This window comes from Panthera onca, chromosome D2, assembly GCF_046562875.1.
Source record: "Panthera onca isolate mPanOnc1 chromosome D2, mPanOnc1 haplotype 2, whole genome shotgun sequence".
In the NCBI taxonomy this organism is placed as follows: Eukaryota; Metazoa; Chordata; class Mammalia; order Carnivora; family Felidae; genus Panthera; species Panthera onca.
Window position 1 is genome coordinate 52,989,340 of NC_138349.1, and position 19,354 is coordinate 53,008,693.

Below are 19,354 nucleotides of genomic sequence, written 5' to 3' on the forward strand. Positions count from 1 at the left end.
GACATTGAGGGTTACATGCAAGAAAGCAGGCAGAGGGCACATGATCCTGGGTGGGGGTTGGTATTTGTTCAGCCCAAGACTATGGGCAGGGCAGGGGATATGCAGGTGTGGTCTTCTAGACATTCTGTTACTATTGGGGCTTTTCTGGTGGTTGGAATGTTCCAGTCATTGCAAAACATCTTCATCAGTGCCTCAAGAAAATGAGGTAAGAAATAAGAACAAAAGGTTTTAGTTGGAGCATGAGTTAAGCAGTCTTATCTATTTCTGGTTTTAGCTGTTGAGGTCTATTGTTGAATAAGAGGGCTCACTAACAAAAGGGCAGGAGACTGCTATATTTTGTTGTAAACTTTTTGGCAATAATCAAATTTTTACCCATATGCAAGAATTACTTTAACTAAAAAAATTCTTGTGCCCCTTTGGGGCTGCATGGAAAAAAAAAATGTTCCTAGTATAATCAACTTTGATGATGTTAAAATTAAAAGACTCTGAGAGACAGAAAACAGGCAAAACAGTTAATAAAACATGAAATATATTATTTGGACATGTAAAATAACCAACTTAGGAACTGAAACAATGATGGAAGCAAGGTAAAGAAAAGGTAAAAATGGTGTGAGATGAAGATGCACCTAATCAAAAAGGAACACAACAAAGAAGAAATATCAAGAAGTATTATATAATCCTACTATACGTAGAAATAACCACAATAAGCACTCAAAACAGAGTTAGTTAAAAGTGGCTGCCTTAGGGGAGTGGCAGGGGAACATGGAACAGGATTTCTTTTGTTTTTTATTATACATCTATTCTATTTGATTTCTAATGATATACATATATCACCTTTGAGTTTTTAAAAAGTGGCCCTGAGATATAATGGATCAAAAGTCCATGGGGTTCCCCAAAACTTATTATCAAGAATAACTTTCTCAAAAGGGTGAAATGGATTTAACATAGTCTTCACACAATCTAGAAAAACTCTATATAGAATATTCTTATAAAGAAATACAAGGGGCACCTGTGTTGTTCAGTCGGTTAAGTGTCCGACTCTTGATTTTGGCTCAGGTCATGATATTGCATTTGTGGGATCAAGCCCCATGTCAGGCTCCATGCTGTCAGTCTTTCTCTGCCCCTCCCCTGTGCACTCCGTGTGTGTGTGTGTGTGTGTGTGTGTGTGTGTGTGTGTGTGTGTGAAAAATAGATAAATAAACTTAAAAAGAAATTCCTTCTGAAAAAAAATATAAGACAGGTTAACAAAGGAATACTATTTTATTGGGAAGAAAGCTCGGCAAGGCAAGGAGTATTCCCAATAATATGAATGTGCAGAGAAAGAATGAGTAATGAAATTTAATCTGAACCATTTAATTCAATGAGCAGTTACTGCAGAAATATTGTCACATTGAGTTCGTAACTCATTCCTAAGAATTCTGAAACACACTTAAGTCACCACATCTCAACAAGAATAAAACTTTAACAACAGATCACTTTGCTAAAGATTTTTAAGTTAATTGTATCTAATCACCTTTTATAATTCTGAAAAAAATACACCTGAGCACGTGTTTACATGTTCAAAACAAATACTAATATTCTGCATGAGCCATGACAAGGAAAAGGCTGAAAAGCAATGAATGAAGGTATATATCCATATGATATTATATATACAACCATGCTTTAGAAAATATATTTGGTAACATTTTTTAAAAAAAATTTTTTTTTAACGTTTATTTATTTTTGGGACAGAGAGAGACAGAGCATGAACAGGGGAGGGGCAGAGAGAGAGGGAGACACAGAATCGGAAGCAGGCTCCAGGCCCTGAGCCATCAAGCCCAGAGCCCGACGCGGGGCTCGAACTCACGGACCGCGAGATCGTGACCTGAGCTGAAGTCGGATGCTTAACCGACTGAGCCACCCAGGTGCCCCGGTAACATTTTTTTTAAAAAGTAAAAATTTAGGGAAAAGGTAGAATAAAAATTATATTATTAATATCTAAAGATATTGTACAATCACCACCTCATCCCACAGCACTCAACAATGAACATAAATGGCAGACACACAACTTCATTTTTAAAAAAAATGAATTTCTTAGTTTATCAGAGTTGATTTAAGAATTACTTGACATTTTGATCCTATACTCTTCCCAGCTAAATGAAATGCTTCAAATTTTGATCACTTCTAAATCTGTTGTATTAAGGCTGAAACCAATTAATGACGCACTGCATCCGGATAAGTAGAATTAAATTAGTGTATAATTGATTAGTGTATAATTGAAGCAGTTGTAGATTTACCAACTTTAATTAGGATGGCTTATTACAGATAATTTACACTCTAAGAGAGAAAATAGAATGAAGAAGTTCATCAAAACCTTAAATTAAGATCAGAGATACAATATTATAGATTAGAAAGGGCAATATGCTAATACCAAGCACTTTGAAAGTAAATCATTTTAGTCCAAAATCCTTTAACAGAGGAAAATTGATTATTAACCTTTTAGCTTAGATTTTTCAAGGTATTACACTATTTATGGTAATCTATTATAACAGGTGATGCTAATTTATGTGAGTGAATAAAAGCATACGAATAATATTTTGTCTACCTACAACACTAAAATAGACTAAAAAGAACACATACTAAAATACTTGAATATTTCCCATAACTCCTTTAAAAGGTATTCAAGCAAGAGAAAAATCCTATAAGTCTTACCCTAAAAATAAATAAAAACTAATTTACCAACAAAGAAGCAAGTAAGGAGAAAGAGCATCTCAGCAACAAAACACAGAAATAATGTGTGCAGTTCTCTCAATACCCTTGTGGGTGGTAACTGCAACCCAGAAAGTTCCACACATAAATTGCTAACTCCCCCGAGTTTAAAGCCATGGTAATTAGGTTCATTATCTTACATGCTAATGACACAGAGATAATAAGTTTGCAGTGAATAATTCATATACTACCAGCTCTCACTGCGATGCTCATCGCTAATAGTTTATTTACAGTACAAGTTACACTGCATTTTTTCTATAGTTTAAATTTATTGCCTAGATAAACAGGAACCATTTAGTATGGAAATCTAATTTACTATCAGTAAACGGTAACAATCTTAAGCATACATTGGTTTGTATATTTGTAGTGTGATTTCTTACTCATTATTCGTAATTAGTTAAGATAATAATCAAAACATCAAAAGAATATCTTATAGAAAGATTAAGGTACTTGTATCTATATAGATGATTATTCTAATGATATTGGATAATGATGATTGCCCAAAACACTTAGCTGATGTCAATAAATTTTAAATTACTTTAGTAATTCATATTTTCAAATAAACAGTATTATCACCACATTCCTTATAAAAAATGTACATATAGATTATTTTAGAGTGTGAATATCAAAGTGCAAATGAACCACTTAGGTTTCTTACCATGTAAATACTTACTGTAAAATAATATCAAGTGTAAGATTAAATTCAGGGACCTATACAATTGCAATTGTCTTCAATTTTTACCCAGTTTGGGAATGGATTCATATCACACTTGCTGTATTTATGTCAACAAATTAAAGGTAATTTTAATCTCTTTCAAAATGACCTTCTTATAGATACTTGCAATAACTTACTCATTTTGGTACTATATACATGAACTATTGTGGTTTCAATATCTCAAAATCAAATTAGGTAAAAATTTTTCTATAATTTTTATACTTATACATTGATTCCTTCTAAAATAACTTGATTTCTAAGCTAAGACTTTTAACATGCAAGTCGTATCAATGAAGACAGGTCAGGTATAGTTCAGGCAATATTTATCACGTAACAACTACAAAATCTCAGTGGCTTAAACAATAAGGTCTTTTTCTCATTTACACTAGATGCCCATGGGCATCATCTAAGGGTTCTACTCCATGTCTTTTCATTTCAATACCCAAGATAATGGAGCAGTCATCACCTCAAATTCTACCAGTCATCATAGCAGATGGAAAGAGAGCTCTGGACAGTCTTGCACTGGTCATTAAACGCTCCAACCCAGAAAAACAATTTCACTTCTGCTCATAATTCATTACCCAATTAACTATCTGGGAAAGTAAAACCCTGAAAAAGTTTAAATATTGAAAAATTTTTTAATATTTTATTTTTAGGTAATCTCTATACCCACTGCAGGGCTCCAATTTACAACACTGAGATCAAGAGTCACATGTTCTACCAACTATGCCAGGCACATGCCTCTAAAATTAAAAAAAAACAAAAAAACAACTTCTCTTGGGATGAGCACTGGGTGTTGTATATAAGTGACAAATCACTCAATTCTACACCTGAAACTAATATTACATTGTGTGTTGACTGGAATTTAAATAAAAACTTGAAAAAAAAATTTTTCAAAGACATCAACTTCACAAAGTCAGTTATGAAGATAGGTTAGATAATGTTCATAAAGGACTTTGAATACAAATAGCATATCAAATTCCTTTTTGTATTACTTTGCTACCATATCACAACAATCTGTTCTTGCCAAATCTGCCAAAAGTATAACCAGGCTAATATCAAGCACACTTTCAAAACTGCATTTGAACAGACCACCTACCTAAAATCCTCTGACCTTCTTACCATCACCCTCCATGAAATGATCCTGGCCTGTTTTTCTGTCTTCTCAGAATATTCAATACAATGTACAGAATGCTCCAGGAAGACAAATCTAATAAATATACTGTACTAAATCTTTTTACATGCTGCCCATGTGAGAATGCTTTCTCTGCCACCTCCACTTGATGAAATCTTACTTTTCCTCTAACTAAGCTTAGGCCATCTCCACAGTGAAGCTTCACCTGAGTCTGATCCCAACACCCAGTACTGTACTCTAACACTGATTCCACATCTCCACTATGATTGTTCATTGGCTACACACTAGATTATGAACTCCTTGAAAACAGACACTATTGTATTTACCTCTGAATCCCCAGCACCTGACATTTACTGGCTAATCAACAAATAAATGTCTAGAAAAATACCTAAAAGCCCATAGTCTCAAATGAATGATCTTAAAGGAAAGCAACATGCTTTGATGAAGAATAACTGTCCTATCAGTTCATGAAGATATAATTACGAAAATAAGTTTGCTCAATGAGTTCCTTTTAGTACACAGAGTCAGTTTGTTGGGGGCAATTCTGATAAAATTAACCTAAAGCTGCGTGACACTCAGTTCATTTTTCCTTCATCGTTCCCCAGTCTTTACTTTATTCAACTAGTATTTACTGAATGCCAACTGTAGAGGTTCTAGAGATGGCATTAATTAAGGGTCAGCTGAGACACTGTCATCAATATCAGACAAAAACAGGTCAGTTCAGGGGCGCCTGGGTGGCTCAGCTGGTTAAATATCTGACTTCGGCTCATGTCATGAATTTGCTTTCATGAGTACAAGCCCTGCGTCAGGCTCTGTGAGGACAGCTCAGAACCTGGAGCCTGCTTCGGATTCTGTGTCTCCCTCTCTTTCTGCCCCTCCCCTGCTCGCACTGAGTCTCTCTCTTTCTCTCAAAATAAAGATTAAAAAAAATTTTTTTAAATAGGTCAGTTCAATATTTTGCTCACTGATGTCTCATCTAATTTTTTGACAGTTCACTTCACCATCACTGTATGAGGAGGGTTAAGACTTCACAATGTAATTTTATATTAACAAAATTCACTATAGTTATGAAAATGTTTGGAACAGGGGTGCCTGGGTGGCTTGGTCGGTTAAGCGTCTGACTTCGGCTCAGGTCATGATCTCACGGTCCGTGAGTTCGAGCCCCGCGTCGGGCTCTGTGCTGACAGCTCAGAGCCTGGAGCCTGTTTCGGATTCTGTGTCTCCCTGTCTCTGACCCTCTCCCGTTCATGCTCTGTCTCTCTCTGTCTCAAAAATAAATAAACATTAAAAAAAAAAATGTTTGGAACAAATATCATCCACTGATCACAAGAGTATCAACTATGTTTAGCTTAAAAATCTTTTTTTGAAGTATATTATAGAAGAATGTCATTCAAGTTCATATTAAAGACTTTACTTAAACAAGAGCAAATTGACATTAAAATAGATGACTTTACTTTTAGAAGCAAAATGAGTAAGTAAAAAATATGAAGGCATGCTCAAATTTAGTTGCTGGATCTGAAAGCGTAAATAATGAAAATGCTGCACAAAAACATTAATAAAAATTATAAACCAAGTATTATTTGTAATGATACCTTATAAATGAAAGATGAGAATCTTTAAAAGTAACAAGACACTTGGAAAAACAGCATGCTCTACATTCCTGAAATATTTTCAGAGAAACAAAAAAGGCAAAGTTATCAGCCTAATACTTAGTCATTCTTGTTATCACCATTTAGTTGCCTAACACACTGGCAAAACAAAGTGACTCACATAGCCACTGAACATTTTTTTGTGTTTAGCATTGTGCAGAGAATGTATTTTTTAAGAGCACATTTGTTTTAATAAAAGAACTAATAAATTAAAAGCTGTATCTTTTGGTGATATACTATTACATAAAATCTGTACTACTGCAGAAATAACAAGAAAATATTTATTTCTCATTGTAGCCTGGTATAAATTTCATAACCTAACTTGATAGGAACTTTACAATTTATGTCAGATACATGTGGGAAGACCATTTAATATAAGATTTTCTGATTGTAGAAATTTTAACCTCTCATATAACTGGCTTACATTTATTTATAGAATTATGAAGTACACTGCTGATCAATATAAATTCAACTAAAAATTTACAAGAATTATAAGTTATAGAGCAGCAAATATGATTGGGAAAGAGCAGAATCATTCTTAAAAATTAGGAGATTACTAAAGTTGGTTAGAATCATTGTTTTATATAATAAAGCTTTAGCATAGAAATTCTACCAGATCTCATGGGTAAAATGTAATAAAAACTGTTAATGTAATGAAAGGAAGCTCACTGAATAGCTGACTTTCTAAAGTATTTTGTTCAGACACTGGAACTAACCATACTCATTTATAATACAATATTGAAGTACATTTATTGGTTGTTGAGGAAAAAGAATGCTAAGCAGAGATGGTATGAAATGCAGGAATAGGATACTTTTGTATTCAAGTGAATAAAAATCTCAACTGGCAAATATTGAAAAATTGGGGGATAAAATAGGCATATTTAATTGATTATTTTAAACACTCTAAAAGAAATAAATGTGAAACTACAGGCAATAATGATTTATTTTAATACATCAGAGATACCCAAGGATACCAAAAAACATCATTATAGTCAGTAAGACTTAAAATTAAAAACTCTAGTTACTCTATGTTCCCAAGCTTAATGAAGAGAACATTATTAATAAATATAGTTTTGAACTAAATGATAAATACAATATGTAACTTCTAACTTCCCTTTGCGAAACATTTCACAATTTCTGAAAGAGAAATGTGAAACATTAAAGAAAAATATTTGGATAAAAGATCCAGTTTTTAGACCATGAATTAATAATAATATTAAATTTGGTGCCCAAACATAATGAATTATTTAAGGTTTAAAACTTTCTATTGCTAAATAGAAAGAGTATATTACTATAGGCAACAACCTACTAGTATAAACTGGATTTTAACTGTGATTAATGAAAAACAGAAAAGCAACAGGCTCAACAGTGTACCAAATAAACATACGGCATTATTCTTGTATGCTGTGAACTAAAATGAATTTATGAGTAGACAAGAATACACTTCATAAAAATTTCCAAAACTGTATAAATATTTCCAAAACATTTCTAAATATTCATGTCTGTATTGCTCATTTTAGAGATTGTTGAACTGTATTTGTTATTAACTTTCTTACATTTATATAATGTTTAGTAAAAGGACTATTTCCTGAAATGTTTCAATCAGAGGAGCATGTGTATGTATATGTGTGTGTGTGTCTATATGCCCACTTCAATGTAAATGAAGTCTTGCTGTTAGTTTCAGTTGACAGTATTTTGATAACTACTACCTTAAATAAATTCTTGCGTATGTACAAGAGGCAAATATAAGAATGTTCATAGTCACAAAACAACTGGAAATGACATAAATGTCCATCAACAGGTGAATGGAAAAATAAAATGAGGGGGGCTGGGTGGCTCTGTCGGTTAAGCATCCAACTCTTGATTTCAGCTCAGGTCACGATCTCTCAGTTCAATGAGAATGAGCTGCACGTCAGGCTCTGCGCTGACAGTGTGGGACCTGCTTGGAGTTCTCTTTCTCCCTCCCTGTCTGCCTTTCTCTCTCTCTCTCTCAAAATAAATAAATTATAAACAAACAAACAAATAGGGGCACTTAGGTGGCTCAGTTGGTTAAGCATCCAACTTTGGCTCATGTCATGATCTCACGGTCCGTGAGTTTGAGCCCTGTGTCGGGCTCTGCTGACAGCTCAGAGCCTGGAGCCTGCTTCAGATTCTGTTTCCCCCCTCTGCTCCTGCCCCTCCCCCACTCATGCTCTGTCTCTCAAAAATAAATGTTAAAAAAATAAATGAATAAAATAAACAAATAAAATGATACATATTCATGCAGTGGAATACTAGTTATTGAATAATGAAAATCAATGAACTATAGCTATATGTATCAACGAGGATAAATCACAGATATATACAAAAATGTATTAATTTTATACAGTTTAAAAACAAAACTAAAAAACATACTGTTCAGGAATACATAATCACAATTAAATTATAAAGAAAATGAATTATGTTAAAAAAAAATACCAAACCTATATTCAAGAGTATGGTTACTTCTGTGGAGGATTTGGGAGAATGACTCTAGGCAGAGTATGAAAGGAGTCTTGAAGCTATTAATAATATCACATTTCTTCAATTGGGTGATAGGTTCATGAGGTTTAGTTTCATTGGTATGCTTCAAAACATGATACATATTCTTTTGTCTATATCAAATACTCTTTAAAGAAAATGTTGGAAAACATATGTGGGGAACTTTTGCTTTCTATATATTTATAAATCACTTTGGTCTTTCATAAGGACCATGAACCAAAAAGGAACATGGAACCAAAAAAGGGTGAATTTTATAATTTTGAAATTATAATTTATAGTAACTAAAAAATAGGAAATAGACTAAGAGTTTACTGAAGTTACAGCCTCCAGGAAAAAAAGCTGTTAAGAGTTTATATTAGTTATCTTATTATTTATTCATTCATTCATTCATTCACTTATTCATTCATTCACTCATTCATTTTCTAAGTAGGCTTCACATCCAGGGTGGAGCCCAATGTGGAGCTTGAATTCACAACCCTGAGATCAAGGTCTGAGCTGAGATCAAGAGTCGTTTGCTTAACCAACTGAGCCACCCAGACACCCCTGTATTAGTAACTTTATTAGTTATATTAGTATTTTTCAAAGATATAACAAAACTTTCACGTACATGTTCAGTACAAATGCACTTAAAATAAATTTTAGAGAAAAAAGGCGTGTGGGGGTGCTGTGCCAGGCGGGCTCAGTCAGTAGAGCATGCAACTCTGAATCTTGGGGTTGTGAGTTCAAGCCCCATGTTGGGTATAGAAATTACTTAAAAATAAGACCCTTAAAAAATAAAATAAAATTTATAAAATTATATAACAGAGTTAAGTGGAACAAATGACCCAAACCCCAGATTTTTAAAGGAATGCTTCCAAACATTTAAAAATTACAGTTTTTTATATATTTAGGCCCAAAGAGTGATAGTGATAGAAACAGAAAAGAAAAACATTCACTTTTAACCCAGAAGGCCTGCATGGTTTAGATAAGGATCAAGTAAGCACTGGTTGCTACATTCTTTTTTTTTCCCCCAATTGAAACAATAGTTTTATTTGAGACATAAAAGCACACGTGTTTCTGTCACATACCAGGGGGTTGACTTTAGGGTCCTGGTTTCTAAGATAAGACTGTGCATCTTAGACACAGCTTCTTGGGAAATGAATTAGAAAAGGAGCAAGACACAGCCTGGCAAGAAGACCATTACTGTTGTTGGGAAGTCCCACAGAAGGGGAAGATAGTACTCGATTAGCATACATGTGCCAGAGCGCTGGGGATAAAGAGTGGTCAGCAGTGAGGCTGGCATCTCCTCTTACCTCAGCAAGGACTCTCCCCTAAACAGAGGCAGCGGAGTCCACTTGGCAATTCTGGCTGTAGAACATCTCAGGGCTCCCCAGTTCCCTCCCTGGATTCCCAAATCAGTCCCTCCACTTCCCCCAAAGATTTCAAAGAAGAAGGGCAGGGCCTATGTCATGGACACTGCTAATTGTTCAATGAAGCTGGCCAGGTTTATGTCCCATTCTAAAAGGCCGGCACATTCACGGGTGCTCAGGGTGATGTGGGCCTTACTGTACATGTTAAACCATTCGGGATGGTGGTCTAGTTTCTGAGCCTGCAGGGCCACCCTCATCATGAAGCCAAAGGCCCAAATGAAGTCTTTGAAATGGAACTGCTTGAAGATAGCATCTCTGCCTTCCAGCTCGTTCCACCCTAGAGCTCTCAGGTTTGGCAGCAGCTGGTTCCTCTCCTCATCACTTAGCCTCTGTGCTTTGCCAGCCATTCTGAGCACTGCGCAGGCGCGGATGTGGCCAAGCAGCAGGTGGCTGTGGGGCAGGAGGGCAGCACCACCCACTGGTTGCTACATTCTGAAAGGGTCTCATGACTGCCTGTATATCTCACCAATAGTTAATATCAAACTGAATAATAAACACCAGAAAAATCTTGTGAAAGTAGTTTTACAAGTAGAAACTCAAAGAAAACATTTATGATCTAATACTCCTTGCATGTCCCCAGCCCCCCTGAGCACTAAGCATGTAACACCAGCTTCATACAGCAAAAGTGCAGCCCTTTCTGCCCACAGGTCCTGACCCCATGCTACTTAAATAAACTTACTAAGTTGCACCATAAAATGTCTCAAGAATTCTTTCTTGACCATTACACTCAACAATCCCACAACACATATGCGGTTAAGCACACTACACTAAAAAAATTTTTTCATGTAAATATTTTATTTTCAGTAGCGCTGAAAGAATTAAAACACAGTTTCTATCTTCAAATAATATACAATTTAAAGGAAATGGCAAACCAAAAATAATTTCAGTAAAGTGCAAAAAGTACTAATGTGAGCAACGGAAAGATTAGCATGATGGAGATCAAGAAGGCTCTCAGATAACCTTTTAAGGAATCTTGAATTTTCAAAGCAAACCAAAGTTAGCTTCTTGTGGAGAGCAAAAACTTCCAGAGAGAAAATTATGTAAGCACTGAAGGCAGGACACAACCAAGAAATTCTGGGGCTAACCAGAAAACTAAAGTGTGAATAAAAAGGAGGCTCAGAGGGAAACCAGATAGGGGTTTTCAACTCATTTGAAAGACTATCCTGTTAATTTTCAATACTGATACTACTGGAAGTTAATCATTACCTCTAGCTCTGTATCTTTTTTTCATTAAGGTTTTTTAAAAGTTTATTTTATTATCTATTTTGAGAGAGGGAGAGAGTGCAATCAGGGAAGGGGCAGAGAGAGAGGGAGAGAAAATCCCAAGCAGGCTCTGAGCTGTTGTAGAGCAGGGGTGGTGCGGTTGGGTGGTTGGGGGGCGTGGTTTGTGGGAACCCAATGCAGGGCTCAAACCCACAAACCTTGTGAGATCATAACCTGAACCGAAATCAAGAGCCAGACACTTAACCAACTAAGCCACCCAGGCGCACCTACCTCTGTATCTTATACAGATTCTTTTATTATTTCCTTTAGCATACTATATGATTATCTTACCACTTATTTTGTAAAAATTCACAAAGAGAAACCTCATTAAAATGGAGCCAGGAGTACAGATGGGGAGCACCCTACCACTGGTGGTCAAATGCAGACCCAGCAGAAGAGATGAATCTTGCAAATCCATACTATTTAGCTACTGCTTTACTAACTCAGCAGGAGGAAGAAAGGTTCTCCTCGTCCCCAGGCAACAGCCTAGCCAATGAGAGACTGTCACAACTCACCCAATGAAAGTCACTGTACTCGAACTCCCAGTTTACTCCAATGGATTTTTTGTTTATAAAAGTCTTCCTAATTTCCACTTTCCCCTATAAAAGAGCATAACTTTCTTTATTTGCTGGACTTGTCTATGGTTTTGCCACAGCTTGCTTGTCCCTAATTGCAATTCTCTACTATTCCCAAACAAACCCACTTTTGCTGATAAAATAACTGGCAGTTTTATTTTTAAGGTTAACAGATTCACTCACAGTTTTCTGATTATATCATCATAATTGTTATTTTTGCTACTAATCTATCCTATTCGGAAATCACCTCTATCCTTCCCAAGGAGAAGCTACTATTTGAAGCCTACTACACATTGTTTTACAGGATGCTTCTTCACACATTAAAAACTCCATGAGGTTGGGGACTGGGTCTGTTTTATAGACTAAGGACAAGACCTAGTATAAGACCTAACATGTCTTAAAGTAATAGTCACTATAAGAGGACCCTAAAAATGGAAGCCAGCATAGTAAAGATAGGGCTTCAGTTCCTGTTGACTGTAAAGCTGTCAAGCCAACCTGGGCTACCAACTTAGACTTCTATTACATGAAAGAAAAATTAAATTCTATCTTGCTTCTGTTGCTGTAATTTTGGACTTTCTCATATGCAAATTCAATCCTAATTGATACAACAAGTGAATTAACATGACAATGAAACACTGGAACACAGTAGAGGCCAAAAATTAAAATGTTCTACCTTCTATGAATGAAGTTGAACATCTTCATATGAAATTTTTCCATGTATTTTGTTTAGTGCTACACACTACCAAGTCCTAAATTGGATTCAGTATTTTGGCAATTAATTTTAGAATCTGTCTTCCTGTAGGTATTCTCTTTCAACCTCAACTAGTGTACTGCAATTCAATTCTGGTACTAATCACCCAGAGTTAGCACAGATCCCACAAGTTAATGGACACAGTTCACAGCATGTTTCCCTCACATCAGACCACCCACACTTCTGACTACATACAAATTTGGAGTTTTCTATTACCCTCCCACAGGTTCAATAATTTACTAGAATGACTCACATAACTGAGGAAAGTGCTATACAGTTTGACCTTTGAAAACACAGGTTTGAATTGTGCAGGTCCACTTACAAGTAGATTTTTTACAGTACTGTATTTTCTCCTCCATATAGTTTTAACAGCATTTTCTTTTCTCTGGCTTACTTTATTGTAAGAATATAGTATATATTACGTATAGCATACAAAATATGTGTAAATCAACAATAGTTGGCTATTAGTAGTTAAGTTTTGGGGTAATCAAAAGTTATATATGGATTTTAAATTGCATGGGCAATCGGCACCCCTAAATCCTCATATTGTTCATGGGTCAATTGTATTTACAATTACAGTTTTATTGTAAATAATACAACTCAAGAACAACCAAATGAAGAGACAAATAAGGCGAGGTCTAGAAGAGTCCCAAACACAGACCTTCCATGCCCTCGCCTCATGGAATCAGAGCGCAACACATTTCTGCAAAGTATTTTGTTCATTAAGAAGGAAGTTTCACTGAGCTTCACTGTCCAGAGTTTTTACTGGGATGTCATTACAATGATTGGATCATTGGCCACATGAATGAATTCAATCTCCAAACCCCCTTCCCAGAGGTGGGCTAGCTCTAAGTCCAAACCCTCCAAATAATCACATGATTTGATCTTCCTGGTTGATCAGCCCCCCTCCAGAAGTGAGCTAGGGGTCCACCATGAGTCACTTCATTAGAATAATGACAGTGATAGCACAGCAATCCTAGTAGCTCATAAACAGCAAAGACACTCTGTCACTTGGGATATTCCATGGGTTTTAGTTGCTCTGTACCAGGAACCCAGGGTAAAAACCAAATTCTTTATTATACAACAGGGAGTGATTCTGTCTGTTTTCATTAGCTGGCACACAGTAAAGGCCTTCTTTCCCCTCATCAAATCTCCCCCATTCTAATTTCTGAAAAACATTAATGAAGAAAATATCATCAAAGCTGCCATAACCATGTACTAGAAAAATCTGACAAAACTTAAGGGAAGATATTATCACTCTAACCCACTGTAGATGTTTAAACAGCTACATTCCATTCTACCCCAAATCTTTCAAAATTTTTACCTTTATTATCTATCATAATACTAAAACATGAGACTCCCTTAACTGTCACTTGAAGTACCTATTTCAACACTTACACAAAACAAATCTTATTTTGAGACAGAGAGAGAGACAGACAGAGAGAGAGGTTGCATGAACAGGGGAGGGGCAGAGAAAGAGAGGGGAGAGAGAATCCCAAGCAGGCTCTGCACTACCAGTGCAAAACTCTATGCAGGGCTCAATCTCACAAACTGTGAGATCATGACTTGAGCCAATATCAAGAGTAAGATGCTTAACCGACTTTGAGCCACCAAGGTGCCCCCCACAAAATAAATCTTAGCTTGTGTTTCCTTTGAAGAGTGGATCCAGGTTTTATGGACCAGTAACTTCTACAACTTGGGGAACTCTTTTTAAGGAAAAGGACACAAATTAGATGTGAAATATGTATTTAAAATATGAAAATAAGCCTCGTTAAATTACAAATTTCTATTTAAATTTTTTTTATTCTATTTAGATCCAAGTTAGTTAACATATAGTGTAATAAAGGTTTCAGGAGTAGAATTTAGTGATTCACTACTTACATATAACATTCAGTGCTCATCCCAACAAGTGCCCTCTTTAATGCCCATCACCCATTCAGCCCATCCTCTCACCCAACAACCCACCAGCAACCCTCAATTTGTTCTCTGTATTTAAAAGTCTCCTATGGTTTGCCTCTCTCTGTTTTTATTTTATTTTTCCTTCCCTTCCCCTAGGTTCATCTGTTTTGTTTCTTAAATTCCACATGAGTAAATCATACAATATTTAACTTTTGTGGATTTATTTCTCTTAGCATAATACACTCTAGTTCCATCCATTTTGTTGCAAACAGGATTTAAGTCATTTTGATCATCAAGTAATATTCCATTGTATATATATATATATACCACATCTTCTTTATCCATTCATCAATTGATGGACATTTGGGCTGTTCCCATACTTTGGCTATTGCTGATAGCACTGCTATAAACACCGGAGTACATGTGCCTCTCTGAATCAGCATTTTTGTATTCTTTGGATAAATACCTAGTAGGGCAATTGCTGGGTCATAGGATAGTTCTATTTTTAATTTCTCGAGGAACCTCCATACTATTTTCCAGAGTGGCTGCACCAGTTTGCATTCCCAACAACAGTGCAAAAGGGTTCCCCTTTCTCTGCATCCTCGCCAACATCTATTGTTGCCTGAGTTGTTAATTTTAGCCATTCTGATGGGTGTGAGGTGGTATCTCATTGTGGTTTTGATTTGTATTTCCCAGATGATGAATGATGTTGAGCATCTTTCCTTGTGTCTGTTAGCCACCTGGATGTCTTCTTTGGAAAAATGTCTGTTCATATCTTCTGCCCATTTCTTTGCTCGATTATTTGTTTTAGGTTGCTGAGTTTGATAAGTTTATAGATTTTGGATACTAACCCTTTATCTGATACGTCATTTGCAAACATCTTCTCCCATTCCGTTGGTTGTCTTTTAGTTTTGTTGACTGTTTCCTTTGCTGTGCAGTAGCTTTTTATATTGATGAGGTCCTAATAGTTCATTCTTGCTTTTGTTTCCTCTGCCTTTGGAGACATGTCAAGAAGTTGCTGCAGCCGAGGTCAAAGAGGTTATTGCCTGTTTTTTCCTCCAGGATTTGATGGTTTCCTGTCTTACATTTAGGCCTCTCATCCATTTTGAGTTTATTTTTGTGTATGGTGTAATAAAGTGGTCCAGGTTCATTCTTCTGCATGTCGCTGTCCAGTTTTCCCAACACCATGTGCTGAAGAGACTGTCTTTTTTCCATTGGATATTCTTTCCTGCTTTGTTGAAGATTAGTTGGCCATATATTTGTGGGTCCATTTCTGGGTTCTCTAATCTGTTCTATTGATCTATGTACCTGTTTTTCTGCCAGTACCATACCGTCTTGATCATTACAGCTTTGTAATACAGCCAGAAGTCCCGAATTGTGATGCCTCCAGTTTTGGTTTTCTTTTTCAACATTACTTGGCTACTCAGGGTTTTTTTCTGGTTCCATACAAATTTTAGAAATGTTTGTTCTAGTTCTGTGAGGAATGCTGGTGTTATTTTGATAGGGATTGCATTGAATGTGTAGATTGTTTTGGGTAGTATTGACATTTTAACAATATTTGTTCTTCCAATCCATGAGTATGGAATGTTTTTCCATTTCTTTGTGTCTTCTTCCATTTCTTTCATAAGCTTTCTATAGTTTTCAGCATACAGATCTTTTACCTCTTTGGTTAGGTTTATTCCTGGGTATCTTATGGTTTTCACTATGATTGTAAGTGGGATCAATTCCTTGATTTCTCTGCTGCTTCATTATTGGTGTATAGAAATGCAACTGATTTCTGTATGTTGATTATATATGTTGTGACTTTGCTGAATTCATGTATCAGTTTTAGTAGTTTTTTGTTGGAGTCTTTTGCATTTTCCACGTAGAGTATCATGTTGCCTGCAAAGAGTGAAAGTTTGACTTCTTCCTTGATAATTCGGATGCCTTCTATTCCTTTCTGTTGTCTGACTGCTGAGGCTAGGACTTCCAATACTACGTTGAGCAACAGTGGTGAGAGTGGACATCCTTGCCATGCTCCTGATCTTAGGGGGAAAGGTCTCAGTTTTTCCCCATTGAGGATATTAGCTCTGGGTCTTTCATATATGGCCTCTATGATCTTGAGGTATGTTCCTTCTATCTCTACTTTCCCAAGAATTTTTATCAAGAAAACATGCTGTATTTTGTCAAATGCTTTTTCTACATCTAATTGAGAGGATCATGTGGCTCTTATCCTTTCTTTTATTAATGTGATCAGTCACATTGATTTTTGGATATTGAACCACCCCTGCGGCCCAGGAATAAATCCCACTTGATTGTGGCGGTAATTCTTTCAATGTATTGTTAGATTCAGTTTGCAAATATAAATTACAAATTTTTAAAAGGTAACAAAATACCACAAACATCATAAATTCAAGAAAGACTGGCATTTTTTAATGTTTATTTGATTTATTTTGAGACAGAGAGAGAGAGAGGCAAAGAGAGGGAGAGAGAAAAATCCCAAGCAGACTCTGCACTGTCAGCGCAGAGTCTGATGCAAGGCTCGATCTCATGAACTGTGACATCACAACCTGAGCCAAAATCAAGAGTCAGATGCTTAACTGACTGAGCCAACCAGGCACCCCAAGATTGGCATATTTTTATCAATTATTTAACCAACCTCTATATGCTCTTATTTTCATACATTTCTGACTGCATACTTTTGATTTCCTTTTCATATAAAAGTTTTATAATATTAAGAAAACAAAAAGGTAACTCAGTCTTTCTGCTAGTGTGTTTGATTCAGGTTTTATTCTTGATAGTTTAGAAAAGTTTTTATCAGTTTCACAAGTTATTACTGATAAAGTCATAAACACTGTTAAGATTGTTGTCAGATTCAGGAAAACTCCTAATAAGTTTCTTTCATATATGAATTCTAAGATTTAGAAAAAATTTCCAGACTAGCTTCTGAGTCCATATATTTAAACGATATTTCCCTTCCTCTTTCTCCTACCAGACTCAAGGAACATGTTTAGATTGCTTTAAGACCTCTGCCCTTGCATCTATATATCACAAAGCCATCAGCACAGTGGACAGTAAGAATATTACTGGGAGTCATACCTATGCCAGAACAGCTAGTAAGAACTTAACAATATGCAGAAATAACTGCAAACCATGTACTCCATCTAAAATTTTTTTTTTTTGACGTTTATTTATTTTTGAGACAGAGAGAGACAGAGCATGAAGGGGGGAGGGGCAGAGAGAGAAGGAGACACAGAATCGGAAGCAGGCTCCAGGCTCTGAGCCATCAGCCCAGAGCCCGACGCGGGGCTCGAACTCACGGACTGCGAGATCGTGACCTGAGCTGAAGTCGGACGCTTAACCGACTGCGCCACCCAGGCGCCCCCCATGTACTCCATCTAAACATATCCCATACTATACTTCCCCATAACCAGATCCCAGAAATGCCTCTAACCACTTAGTAAGTCAAAGTGAAAATAAATAACAATTTAACTGATTAAAATATCTAACTTTTGACAATTTTATCCCCCCAAAATATAGCTATGTAAACACATTGCTTAGGATCCTCTCAGGGACTTGGAAGGGTCTATGAGAGAAACCCTGAAACTTGTTAACTGACTACAAATTAAACCCATATCGATTTCCTACCCTAACTTGAAGAGCAGTTTCCTATTCCTTTTATCTATTATCAAAATAATCAATCTTATTTCCTCAATGACATTTTGCTACTTTAACATATAACATCTAATTTCTAGAACACGAGCATTTCTAGCTTCTACCCCAATAAAATTAGGTGTAGACACTAAAACTGAACATTGACACAAAAACGGTTCCAGTTTCAAGCTTACCTTAATAGTAATGCAAGCCTTGCAATGGCTTTTTTTTTTTTTTTATCTTTATTTATTTTTGAGAGAGAGCGCACGCACATGAGCAAGGGAGGGGCAGAGAGAGAATGGCAGACACAGAATCCAAAGCAGGCTCCAGGCTCTGAGCTGTCAGCACAGAGCCCAACGCAGGGCTCAAACACACAAAATTCGAGATCATGACCTGAGCCACAACTGAATGCTTAACTAGCTGAGCCACCCAGGTGCCCCCACCATGGCTTTTTTTGTACTTCAGGTGAAGGGTAGATACTTTAGACCATAGTTCAGTTCCTTTCATTGGTAAATATGAAAAAAAAAAAAAATCCAATTTAAAGTGGCCTAATAAACTTCCTCCAATTTCACATAAGACTTAGGGTGGCTTTAGAATTGGGTAATTTAACAGCTCTAAAATATCACTAAGGATCCAGGTTCTCTCCATCTTTTCACTCTGCTATGTAGTGTTTTGATTTTACACTCAACTAGCCCTCATATGGTTACAAAGTAGCTTTCAGAATTCTAAGCACCCACTTATATGGATAACATCCAGAAATGCAAGGCTAAGGACCTTTCCCAGAAGCTCATCAAGCCTCCCCTCATGTTTCACTGGCCAGACAGAAGTCACATGCTCATCTCTTAACTAACTAGCACAAAAAATGGGACAAACAAGATTGACCCAGACTGATAAGGCAACTCACATGGCAGAGGGGTCAGCCTACCCACACCACACACACACACACACACACACACACACACACACACACACACAGAAGGATCTGCCACAAGGACAACAGGAGTAATGAATGGTTGGTGGGTAAGCTTTTTATTAAGTAAACTGAATAGGTAATCTT

The 19,354-nt window shown here is 36.3% G+C and overlaps 1 protein-coding gene and 1 pseudogene across 6 annotated transcripts in view; both read right to left on the reverse strand.

The window, feature by feature from the left end:
• ADK (adenosine kinase) overlaps positions 1-19,354 on the reverse strand; it is a 516,864-nt gene that overhangs the window by 403,793 nt on the left and 93,717 nt on the right. The gene's annotated exons all lie outside the window — the stretch shown is intronic.
• On the reverse strand, positions 9,777-10,805 carry LOC132685646 (pterin-4-alpha-carbinolamine dehydratase pseudogene; annotated as a pseudogene).